This window comes from Procambarus clarkii, chromosome 32 (genome assembly GCF_040958095.1).
Source record: "Procambarus clarkii isolate CNS0578487 chromosome 32, FALCON_Pclarkii_2.0, whole genome shotgun sequence".
In the NCBI taxonomy this organism is placed as follows: domain Eukaryota; kingdom Metazoa; phylum Arthropoda; class Malacostraca; order Decapoda; family Cambaridae; genus Procambarus; species Procambarus clarkii.
Window position 1 is genome coordinate 29,740,336 of NC_091181.1, and position 13,193 is coordinate 29,753,528.

Sequence of the window (13,193 nt, forward strand, 5' to 3'; positions counted from 1 at the left end):
CATAACAAGCAACTGGAATCCTGAACAACATGGGGTAGGTTGAGAGGACCGAGTCTTGAAGCCCTGAAGGCGAAACGAACCAGAGGACACATGATCCATACGTGTATGATACTAAGACTAATGTTAATGGGGTCTGGTTACTATAGATTACTGGATCCAGGCCAAGAACACACACACACAATCCGGAAGCAGCACAGGTGTGGCACCCAGCAGGTAGGCACGGTAGAGCCGGTGCCAGGGGGGGGGGGGGGCAGACATATAGACACCACCAGTGCCAAACCACATCCGGGTTCTTCGATTACCACCTCAGTTATGACCCAACAAGTCCCCAAAAAACCTCGGCTCGCCTCCAGAAACTCCTAAGAACAAATCAAGACACTATTCGTTTGAAATAGTCAATACAATTGTCAGCCGGGTTACAGGCCCTTCACCCTTGGGACCTGAACGGATTTTTGACGAAGTTTTTGACATAGTTCCTTCGGTGAGGTGTTCCAGGGTGCTCCGCGCTGTCTCCTGCGCATGCTGCATGTTGCCCACTCCCGGGAACACCACACCCCGGAGACCTACAGGTAACTTACCGGTAACCTCCAGCAAGCCTCCTTAAATCCACACCAAGCCCCCACACCCACACCATGCCCCCACACCCACACCATGCCCCCACACCTACACCAAGCCCCCACACCATGCCCCCACACCTACACCATGCCCCACACCTACACCATGCCCCACACCATGCCCACAAGTGTGGGGGTGGGAGCTAATCAAGGACATACCAGCTCGTAGCCTAATTAAAAATGCCTCGGCTGAGGCCATCCAGGAATAGTGTAATCCAATATGGTGCTTCTTTAACCTTCCCCTCCCCCCCCCTCCCACACACCAAAATCCTCCCTAAAACCCCTCCTCGTAACCATCATACCCCTTCCTCCCTCTCCCACCATCGCTCCCTCTCCCACCTTGACGCTCAAGGACTTTTCATAAAATAAGAAGTTGAGAACGCAGTGAAATCCGCCGAGCATCAATCATACAAGTGAATCTACAGTGCCTGTGTGTGGCGGCCCCTGGAATTCAATCTCGGCAAGTGCAAGGTAATAGAAGAGTAGGAAAGAGATCAGTTTAGGAGTGGATATAATTTCAACACTTATGCCAGAGGCACACCTGAACAGGGTGCCATCAGCAGCATATGGGACGCCGGCAAGAAGCGAGGCTGGTGCTTGGTGACAAGCAGGAGTCTCCAAGGGATCACTCCTGAGATCCACGTGACTGCAGGAAGTGCCGGACCAGCCGGGTTGTGGTGGGCCTGCGGGCCGCTCCAAGCAACAGCCTTCTAGATCAAGTTATCACAACAGACTCCAGGTATAGTCCAGTATACTTCAAGCATACCTACACTAATATGATGCTTGAGGAAGAGGGGGGGGTAGACTCGTGGGGGAATATTGTAATGAAAGGGAACTATCAGGGGAAAGCGCCAAGCCATTGCGACTATATATCACTGGGAAGAGGTCAGGATAAGGATTTGGGATGGGACGGGAAGGGGGAGGGGGGAAGGAATGGTGCCCAACCACATGGGTGGTCGGGGATTGAACGCCGACCTGCATGAAGCGAGACCGTCCAGCCCAAGTGGTTGGAGTGCCCGACAACAGTGCACCCGGAGAAGCGAAGAGGAGGAGGAGGAACTGCTGATAACTTCTGCAAGGTCAACATAAGCTGCTGACTTGTTTACTTAAATAGTTACTGGCATCTACTACTAGGGCCAGGAGCTAGGGCCAGGAGCTAGGGCCAGGAGCTAGGGCCAGGAGCTAGGGCCAGGAGCTAGGGCCAGGAGCTAGGGCCAGAAATCATTAACACCACAAGCTTGTTTACAACGAAAACAACCTTGGTTTGTTAAATTTCGAAGCTTGTAAATTGTTAAATAAAGGCTAGGCCTAACCTAACCTTCTAAACTTACCCAACACATTCTAAGTTTAACACAGCTAATATATCCATGACGTTAGGCCCAGAAAACATTTGGGTGGGTTGTGTTGGACAACTGTCTCTCGCTTTTATCGTTTCCTATAATGAGTGTATTGATATTCACCAGTGAAAATATGTACAAAAAAAATGAACACTGAAGGCTGTGTTACACACACGTGCACACACGCACGCACGCACACATTTACGCACGCACGGGGGTCTGGTAGCTGAGCAGACAGCACGCAGGACTCCTAATTCTGTGGCCCGGGTTCCATTCCGGGACCAGGCAGAAACTAATGGGCAAAGATTCTTTCACCCTGGCGCCCCAGTTACCTAGCAGTAAATAGGTACCTGGGAGTTAGACAGCTGTCACATAGCTCCTTCCTGGGTGTGAGTGTGTGGAGGGGTGGGGGGGGGGAATTGGTTAGTAGTTAGATACAGTTGATTGATTGACAGCTGAGAGGCGGGCCGAAAGAGCAGAGCTCAACCCCCCGCGAGCACAACTAGGTAAATACAACTAGATGAATGCACAACCGTCATCAGACACAAGGTCCTCCTCACTAATACTTCACTAACACTTTAACACTACATGTTTACCCACCAATATATATAAACCCAGCGCCCAGCAACCTAAGCCAGCGTGACTGTGACCGGCTTGTTGGTGACGGCTAAATATATAACCCACTAAATGAACAAATTAAAAAAAAAAATAATATTTAATGTGCAACTGACCTTAAAATTAATGTCACAATTCTTCGTGTTTTGAGAACGGTGTCACTGACCGTTTGAGTTACAGTATATGATAGTTTTAGGAAATTGTTTTGAAGTTGGGATAAAAAAATTGAGTTTGGGCGGTTAGTAATCCTTGTAAATAGGTCATGGGGCGCACACGAGGTCGTTGGATGTGATGATTAAGAATAATAGTGCAGTTTACCCACTCTTTCAGTAAACCGTTTTCTCCATTTTCTGTTAAAGACGTTGTGAGGTGGGGAGGGGGGGGGGTGACGTCATTACTTAGCTCTACGGAGGGGTCGGGGAGGGAGATACATGGGGGGGAAGTAGGAAACAATAATGGAAGGGGGGGAGGGTAGAGAGAGAAGAATAGGTAGAGAGAGAAGAATAGGTAGAGAGGAAAGAGTATACATGGTACTAGTATTCATAGTGTCAGTGGAAGATACTGGTGGACCAGGTCCCAAATTTCCACATTAGAATAACAACATACTGGAGAGAAAGATACGGATGGAAATGCAGAATAGAACCAGTGAGGAGTAGAGGTGCCATAGGCACAATCAGAGAACACTGTCTGAACATCAGAGGTCCACAGCTGGTCAACACCCTCCCAGCAAGCATTAGAAACATTGCCGGAACAAAGGTGGATATCTTCAAGAGGCATTTGGACAGGTTCTTGCAAGAAGTGCCGGACTAACCAGGCTGTAGTGGATATGTGAGGCTGTGGGCCGCTCCATGCAACAGCCTGTTGGACCAAGTTATCACTAGTTGAAGAACTCTGGAAACTCTCTCCAGATAAGATCAAGTGGGTGGTAGTGGTAGTACCAGTGGGTGGTAGTGGTAGTACCAGTGGGTGGTAGTGGTAGTACCAGTGGGTGGTAGTGGTAGTACCAGTGGGTGGCAGTGGTAGTGCCAGTGGGTGGTAGTGGTAGTACCAGTGGGTGGCAGTTGTAGTACCAGTGGGTGGTAGTGGTAGTACCAGTGGGTGGCAGTGGTAGTGCCAGTGGGTGGTAGTGGTAGTACCAGTGGGTGGCAGTGGTAGTACCAGTGGGTGGTAGTGGTAGTACCAGTGGGTGGCAGTGGTAGTGCCAGTGGGTGGTAGTGGTAGTACCAGTGGGTGGTAGTGGTAGTACCAGTGGGTGGCAGTGGTAGTACCAGTGGGTGGTAGTGGTAGTACCAGTGGGTGGCAGTGGTAGTGCCAGTGGGTGGTAGTGGTAGCACCAGTGGGTGGCAGTGGTAGTACCAGTGGGTGGTAGTGGTAGTACCAGTGGGTGGCAGTGGTAGTACCAGTGGGTGGTAGTGGTAGTACCAGTGGGTGGTAGTGGTAGTGCCAGTGGGTGGTAGTGGTAGTACCAGTGGGTGGTAGTGGTAGTACCAGTGGGTGGTAGTGGTAGTACCAGTGGGTGGCAGTGGTAGTGCCAGTGGGTGGTAGTGGTAGTACCAGTGGGTGGCAGTGGTAGTACCAGTGGGTGGCAGTGGTAGTACCAGTGGGTGGCAGTGGTAGTACCAGTGGGTGGCAGTGGTAGTGCCAGTGGGTGGCAGTGGTAGTGCCAGTGGGTGGTAGTGGTAGCACCAGTGGGTGGCAGTGGTAGTGCCAGTGGGTGGTAGTGGTAGCACCAGTGGGTGGCAGTGGTAGTGCCAGTGGGTGGTAGTGGTAGTATTAGTGGGTGGCAGTGGTAGTGCCAGTGGGTGGTAGTGGTAGCACCAGTGGGTGGCAGTGGTAGTGCCAGTGGGTGGTAGTGGTAGTATTAGTGGGTGGCAGTGGTAGTACCAGTGGGTGGTAGTGGTAGTACCAGTGGGTGGTAGTGGTAGTACCAGTGGGTGGCAGTGGTAGTACCAGTGGGTGGCAGTGGTAGTACCAGTGGGTGGTAGTGGTAGTACCAGTGGGTGGTAGTGGTAGTACCAGTGGGTGGCAGTGGTAGTGCCAGTGGGTGGTAGTGGTAGTACCAGTGGGTGGCAGTGGTAGTACCAGTGGGTGGCAGTGGTAGTACCAGTGGGTGGCAGTGGTAGTACCAGTGGGTGGTAGTGGTAGTACCAGTGGGTGGTAGTACCAGTGGGTGGCAGTGGTAGTACCAGTGGGTGGCAGTGGTAGTACCAGTGGGTGGTAGTGGTAGTACCAGTGGGTGGTAGTACCAGTGGGTGGCAGTGGTAGTACCAGTGGGTGGCAGTGGTAGTACCAGTGGGTGGCAGTGGTAGTACCAGTGGGTGGCAGTGGTAGTACCAGTGGTAGTACCAGTGGGTGGCAGTGGTAGTACCAGTGGGTGGCAGTGGTAGTGCCAGTGGGTGGTAGTGGTAGCACCAGTGGGTGGTAGTGGTAGTACCAGTGGGTGGTAGTGGTAGTGGGTGGCAACAAAAGGGACAATATAGGCGGCCATTAATACCGTGTTGAATTGAGCCACCGCCAGGGACATCAAATATTTGTTAAGGTCGGGTTACCAAGGTCCCTGAAGCACTTTGTGGAAGGGGAGGGGCGGGGGGGGGGAGAGGAGGAATAGGAAAGGTGGAAAGGGATGAGGAGGAAGAGGTGACAGCAGGACTGGAGAACCACCAGTTCTCAGCAGAACAACTGGAGAACAGACCCAAGGGGGGAGTACTCACTCCGTCAGTGAGTACGCCCCGCCTACCGCTGCCCCACACATTGTACCTGGTGGGATATCACTGAACTATTCTGATATTCGACTCCCCTTTGTGTAATCTGGCCTTAATGTTGTTCACGGAGGCGACTTCCACAACTACTACTTTCAGTGCGTTCTTGTTGACCATTTCCATACATTTCTTGGACTCCTTGGCGTATCCAGCTTCGACTTGTGTTTCCCCCCCCCCCCCTCCACGTGAGAGAGGAGAGAAGGAACAGGAAGAAGGAGGAGGAGGAGGAGGAAGGAGGAGGAGGAGGAAGGAGGAGGAGGAGCAGGAGGAGGAAGAAGGAGGAGGAAGAAGGAAGAGGAAGAAGGAGGAGGGGGAGGAAGAGGTGGGTGGTGGTTAGTCAACTTATCGTTGATTTGTGTTCTGTTTAGATTTTTTTTTTAAGATGTCAGTAAAGATGACACGAGGCGACGTAAGGGGGTTCAGATACGAGAGTTCAATCCCAACTCAATACCGTAATATTTTCCCACGATATATCTTATTTTAAATATGGTCTCTCCAAAAAATTGTATTCAAGAATGTTTTTTTTTTACAAGTTAAATAATAACTTATATCAGAAAATGTGATCTATTGTTTGTGATACACGTAAAACAGTTAATTAATTAGTAATTATTCACGAATACAGTAAAATATTATATCATAGACATGTGTACAAGTTACAAATGAACACAACGCAAATTATGACAAATATATTGTAAACGTAGTCCCATATGTTTTAATTTAAATATATAAACACAATAAATATGTAAAACAAAAATATTGAGGATATGGATTAGTTTGTCGGGAAGGGCATATATTTTTACAAGACTTAAAACGATATAACATATTCAAGACGAAGACACTTTAATAAACTACGGAAACTATGTGCAGTAAACTGGCAAGACGGACAGTTTACATTAATTAGTTAATTAGCTAATGACCTCGTTGTTGGGAATGTTTTCAAAACACCTTAAAATGCTGTCATATGGACCAGAACATTATGTATGGTCAAAAACATTTTTTTTAAAGAAATAGAAGAGAGAGAGAGAGAGAATCAGTGAGGATGTAAACATATTATACAAAATGAAATAATTACACTATACATATAATACACTCATACAACACTGTCCATACTGAAAAGTATGAGACGCCCACTCACCAGTGACCGCAGACCACAGCTACACTCACCAGTGACCGCAGACCACAGCTACACTCACCAGTGACCGCAGACCACAGCTACACTCACCTGGAAGGAGAAAAAACACCATTTAACAGACATCAAAACAATTAAGTCAGTAAAACAAAGCAAAATCGCTAACAATAGTCACAGTGAAAAGGCAGCTCATCCAGCTCGCTGTCCTGTATAGCCATATACATACAGTGTACAGTGTATACGCTCACCCGGGTATACGCACTGCCATGGGCAACACACAAGTGCACATAATACAAATAAGTGCGCATACACACACTCCATATAGCAGGCAGACTCCATACACATTTTCAAATGTAGATATAACAAGACCCCCAATAGGCTCAAGGAATCTATACACCAGTTGAGTGACAGTTGAGAGGCGAGACCCAAGAGCCAGAGCTCAACCCCCGCAAGCACAGCTAGGAGATGACTTGATCAAGGAGGCTGTTGCTAGCGGCTCCCCCCCCCCACACTGACGTCACAACCCGGCTCAAAAACAAATTCTTCGTTAGAAACTTAAGTCGTGACAGACCATTCCTCTGCCATCAGAGATGTAAGGTGTCCGCCTGCGAAACCTGTACATCTCTCTCTCTTCAAGCATGGCGCCTCACTGTGTATTTATGAAACACTTTACGAGTTCTGCAACTTGGCAACACAAGGTTGTTATTGCTGTCGACAGCCTCGTTGCTCTTACCTGTTTAATGAATACAAATTAAGCCGCCATGATTGAGGAAAGATGTACAGGTTTCGCAAGTCAAAACACACACACACACATATATATATATATATATATATATATATATATATATATATATATATATATATATATATATATATATATATATATATGACTGAAAACTAGTCCTGGGGACCATTCAGGCTTGTTTGCATGCATATATATATATATATATATATATATATATATATATATATATATATATATATATATATATACATATATATATATATATATATATATATATATATATATATATATATATATATATATATATACATATATATATATATATATATATATATATATATATATATATATATATATATATATATATATATATATACACACTCGGGAACTACTCGGGGAGTAGTTCTACTCCCGAGCCCGGCCTGAGGCCAGGTTCAACTTGTGATAACTTGGTCCAACAGGTTGTTGCTTGGAGCGGCCCGCAAGCCTACATATCCACACCAGCCCGGTTGGTCCGGCACTTGTTGCAAGAACTTGTCTAAGTGCTTCTTCAAGAAGTCTACTTTTGTTCCAGGCAATATTTCCTAGGCTGAGTCATTGGTCAACCCAGTGTTCAAAATATCTACAACACTAGTGGATACAAGTCGCGATTCTTCATGTGAATCTCCTGAGTCATACAGGTGGGTGACTGGTGGAGTGACAGTCACCTGTCGTCTGACACCTGCGACACAATGTTTGTTGTTTAAGATTCGCTACCTGGAACAAAAAGTTCTAAGCAGCACGGGCTATGGTGAGCCCGTAGTACGCGACACAAAGAGACAGGGCAGTAATAACACCAGGAGAGCCAGGGGTGCCACCACAGACAACGTCCGGCACTCCGTACTCCTTAACCTCCTCCTTCTAGACCTCTTTCTACTCTTATTCCTTGTCCTCCTTCCCTTCCTCCTTCGGTATGATGAACGTTTCAACGCGCGCACAATGTCTGCTCTCAGCACCAGTCTGTTAAGTTGTTGACACTTAGAGCGGATAACAAGTGCCCAATAGGCCTCTGAGGCGCTGATGCCTGTCCAATATTGATGAGCGCACTTGTCAGTTGATGACTCTGATGATGACGGGCAGTGATGGGGTGGTACTGGGGAGGGGGGGGGGGGTGTCGCCTAGTTACGGTTTGGGAGTTCTGATAAAGGTTATCTTGAGTTTATCTTGAGATGATTTCGGGGCTTAGTGTCCTCGCGGCCCGGTCCTCGAGCAGGCCTCCATCCCCAGGAAGCAGCCCGTAGCAGCTGTCTAACTCCCAGGTACCTATTTACTGCTAGGTAATAAGGGCATCAGGATGAAAGAAACATTTTTGCCCATATGTCTCCCCCTCCACCGGGGATTGAACCCGGAACCTCAGGACTACGAATCTGAAGCGCTGTCCACCTAGCTGTCAAACGCCACACGTCTCACAGTGTCAAGAGTTAACGATTTGTTCGGTTCTTATTTTCGCTATAGTGAATTCGAAATTCTGGAGCAAAGTGTGATAATCTCGAGCGAGTGAGAGCGAGTGAGAGCTGGAGTGCACCAGTGTGACAGGGTAAGAGAGACCCAGCCCGTGGTCGTGTGTAGGAACGGTTACCAACACAAACAGTCAACAATAACCACCACCTCTGGCATTACATTGGAGGAAGAGAAACACCGCATAACCTCACTCAGCACAACACAAAAGTGTAGGTGTAACCTGGCGTAAACACGAGGACCCGGGAGACACGGTGGGAGGAAGCTTCAACAGACAGGCCTCATCTTGAACTGATAGTCCTGAATAGCGGCTAAACTGTCTGTTGCTACGTGACTCTGACTCACTCACTGACACTGTCTGTCTCTCTCTCTCACACACTCACTCACTCACTCACTCACACACACACACACACACACACACACACACACACACACACACACACACACACACACACACAGCATTTTAAGCAAGAAAAAGAAGGATGGACAGACAGCATTTTCTTGGACTGTCAGAAAGTTTTTTTTTATATTAAATTCAATAATTCAAAAATCTTCTTTCTGGTGGGGCATCACAACATATTTTTACTACCGACCACATAGATACTTTAAGTACCTTCATTTTAAGAAGATGAGCTGCTTTAAGAGCACATAATTTGGCTAACTCATCAGTCTTAGCAGCGCACCTGAAGCCCAATATGGGAAGGAATCCATAGGATACAAATTCCGACTCGATCACCAGTTCACTATATCTGTGCCTAGCTTCAGACACAAGCGCGTCACAGGTACGCTTTGGGTGCGTATTCAAGAGTGACAAACAGTTAGTATTAAGGTGCCAACTTTCGGCGCACAGAGTCGCTCGAGTGGGAGGAGTAGAGGCCCAGGTATGGTTGTTGTTTAAAGATTCGCTACCTGGAACAAAGAGTTCTAGGTAGCACGGGCTATGGTGAGCCCCGTAGTGGCTCTCCACTCACAATAGGAACCATCTCTCGCCGTCACAGAAACTGCACTCTAGGCAGTGCCAGTGAGGGGTGGTGTAGGGAACCATTAGTGTAAACTGTGTGAGAGAGAGAGAGAGTATTTTGTGGAATATGCTGTTTTTAAGCATATTACAAACTTGTTTTTCATACAATTCCAAACAGAGCATCAGTTTGGGATTGTACCTGGATTGAGGTACAAGCCAGGTACAAGAGCAACCCAAGCCGGAGCATGGGTTGTTCTTTGATGACTTACTTGGGTGGGAGAGGTGGGAGAGTAATTTGGAAAGGGTTGATCTCCCATGGTACAGGCAAGTTATACTAGTACTGAAAACAGATATGTGGGGTCTGCGGGCCGCACAAAGAAACAGCCTGTTGGACCAAGCTCTCAAGTCAAGCCTGGCCTCGGACGGGACTTGGGGAGTAGAACAACTTCCAGAACCTTATCCAGGTAGATATAAAAAAAGGACTTGGGGTAGGGGGTGTCCGAAGGCAAGAACTGCCTTTTGTCCTTGTATTCAAGGGAAAATGAACCAATTAACTACAGACCAGTGTCATTAAGAGGTTTAAGAGATGCTGCATTTGAGGAAATGACTCATGGAACACTTACTACAAGGAAAAATGGATTTCAGTGAATATAAAATCTATAATGAGTCACTCAAGTCCCTGTATATCAGATATGTGCATCAGATCATGGGTCAGACCACCTCTGGAATATGGGAAGTCCGCATGGGATCCTCACCTCGTTAAACACCAACTCTGGAAGGAGACCAAATGTATGCCACCGGACCAGTCCCAGAGCCGAGTGGTATGAGTTACGAGGAAAGCCTTGCACACAGCCAGTAGAGTACACTCAACACACGCACGATACTGTAATTCTCGCATAACGCACCATCACGAATATACGAAATCGTCACCAAGCATTAATCCCACACGAACAATTCACCAACTATTACTCCCACACGAATTCTTTACCAATCATTAATCCTACACAAATCCTTACACCAATCATTAATCCTACACAAATCCTTCCACCAATCAATTATATGCAACCCACTAAGCCGTCAGCAAAGCTTCACCAACCTCACATCAAGGCGACAAGTTGTTGATAGAAACCAGTCAAGGACAAACTGTTATTATAAACAGTCTCTCTCACCCCACACTCTCACTCTCTCTCTCTCACACACACACACACACACACACACACACACACACACACACACACACACACACACACACACACACACACACACACACACACACACTCTCTCTCTCTCTCTCTCTCCAAATGTTATCTCTAAGTTTATCTTTCTCTAACAACTTATTAACAAATCCTTCGCCAAACTCAATACAACATTTCACCAATTACACACAACTCCTCCACCAAAATCTCTCTAAATGTACAAGTATATAAACAATGTCTTGCCGCGTGCGTCACCCTACAAGGGGAGGCTTGTGTGGTCAGGTCTGCTGGAAGTCACTTGCCGCGTGCGTCACCCTACAAGGGGAGGCTTGTGTGGTCAGGTCTGCTGGAAGTCACGCAGTCCAAGACTCTCTCTCTAGCACGACCTGGACCCGTGCTGGGAGGGAGAGGTTATCTTGAGGTGATTTCGGGGCTTTAGTATCCCCGCGGCCCGGTCCTCGACCAGGCCTCCACCCCCAGGAAGCAGCCCGTGGCAGATGATTTACTCCCAGGTACCTATTTACTGCTAGGTAACAGGGGCATCAGGGTGAAAGAAACTCTGCATATCGTTTCTCGCCGGCGCCCGGGATCGAACCCGGGACCACAGGGTTACACGTCCAGTGTTCTGTCCGCTCAGCCAACGGAGAGAAGGGGGGATGGGGGGATGGGGGGAGAGAGGGAGAGAGAGAGAGAGACAGAGACAGAGACAGAGACAGAGAGAGAGAGATAGAGAGAGATAGACAGACAGAGAGAGAGACAGAGAGAGAGACAGACAGAGAGAGAGGGAGAGACAGACAGACAGAGAGAGAGACAGAGAGAGAGACAGACAGAGAGAGAGGGAGAGAGAGAGAGAGAGAGAGAGAGAGAGAGAGAGAGAGAGACAGAGAGAGAGAGGAGGGAGGGAAGGAGGGTGACGGAGTGTGGAGAGACGAACACTATCATGCGTGAAGCACGAGGTCTCAGGACATATTCATATATTACAAACATCAAGGAAATGAAGAAGCTCCCCCCCCCCCCACACACACTACTGGTGACTAGATAAGATGACGGAGACTCCCCTAGTGTGCTCTCCTGTTGCTAGGAGAGCAGCTTTACACTCCCCTTCCCCTATTACAGTGGTGGTGCCGTATCTGGATCATGGCGGTAACCCTTTGCCCCCCTTATAGGGGCCTGACGGCTGAGTGGACAGCGCTCGGGATTCGTAGTCCTAAAGTTCCGGGTTCGATCCCTAGCGGAGGCGCAACTAAATGGGCAGAGTTTTTGTCACCCTGATACCCTTGTTCACCAAGCAGTAAATAGGTACCTGGGTGCTGGGTGCTAGACAGCTGCTGCGGGCTGCTTCCTCGGGATGTGAAACAAAAAAGGAGGCCGGGTCGAGGACCGGGCCGCGGGGACGCTAAGCCCCGAAATCATCTCAAGATAAGCCTATATGGATCATGATAGTGTCCCCCTTCAGCCTATGTGGCTCATATATGTCGTGATTTATATGATTTATGCGACATATATAATTTATATGCCCTGCGGTATATAAATCCTGTGTGTGTGTCTGTTACTTGAAATAATCAATATAAATTTTGTAAAAAAAAAAAAGATACAGAAATAGTTAATTGAAACAACTGATAGTTAACACTCTGGTAAGCCACTGGCAGCTGGAATCAACATGTGCCTTTTCATAATTTTAATTAAATATAGTTCACCCACAAGGTTGTCAGTTTAAAGATTACAGGTCAACAAATTTTTTTTCATTCATGGCAAACTAAATAATGAAGTTTGAACTAGCTAAATTTAACCAGAATTTTTTTTTTTTTAGTGGGAGAGGGGGGGGGGTACCCCACATTATATTCTGCCAATCAAATGAAATACGTAAATAACACGAATTACAAAATCAGACCAAATCCTTACCTCGGCCAACATATATTTGAAATACAGGCAATATACTGTAACTAAATTAATGTTATGGAAATTGACTGAACAATTTCTTATTCCTGGTCAATTTCAGCATGTTTAAGAGTATGTTTCAATGTGATATACTTGCTGTAACTTCATATTAGTTCTCCATAACGGAACCCATTTCCTGAACCCGTTATGTGCCTCTGAAATGTATATATGCTGGTTAGCATTGTAAATGTGGCCACGTCTGTGGTAGAAAATAATAATACAAAAAATACAAAAAAAAAATCACCGCCCACGGGATGGGTATGGGGTGCATAATGAGTGACTAAACACGTCTAAAATTGTCTTCGCATCATTGTAATATTTTGGTGTAAACTTTTTGGTGTAAACTTTTTGGTGTAAACTTTTACCACTATTTGTCGCTATGGTAAACTACTCCGTGTCGTA

General features: G+C 47.0%; 1 protein-coding gene across 5 annotated transcripts in view; it reads right to left on the reverse strand.

The window, feature by feature from the left end:
- The window catches only part of LOC123759330 (muscle M-line assembly protein unc-89), a 519,867-nt gene that overhangs the window by 80,944 nt on the left and 425,730 nt on the right, over positions 1-13,193 (reverse strand). The gene's annotated exons all lie outside the window — the stretch shown is intronic.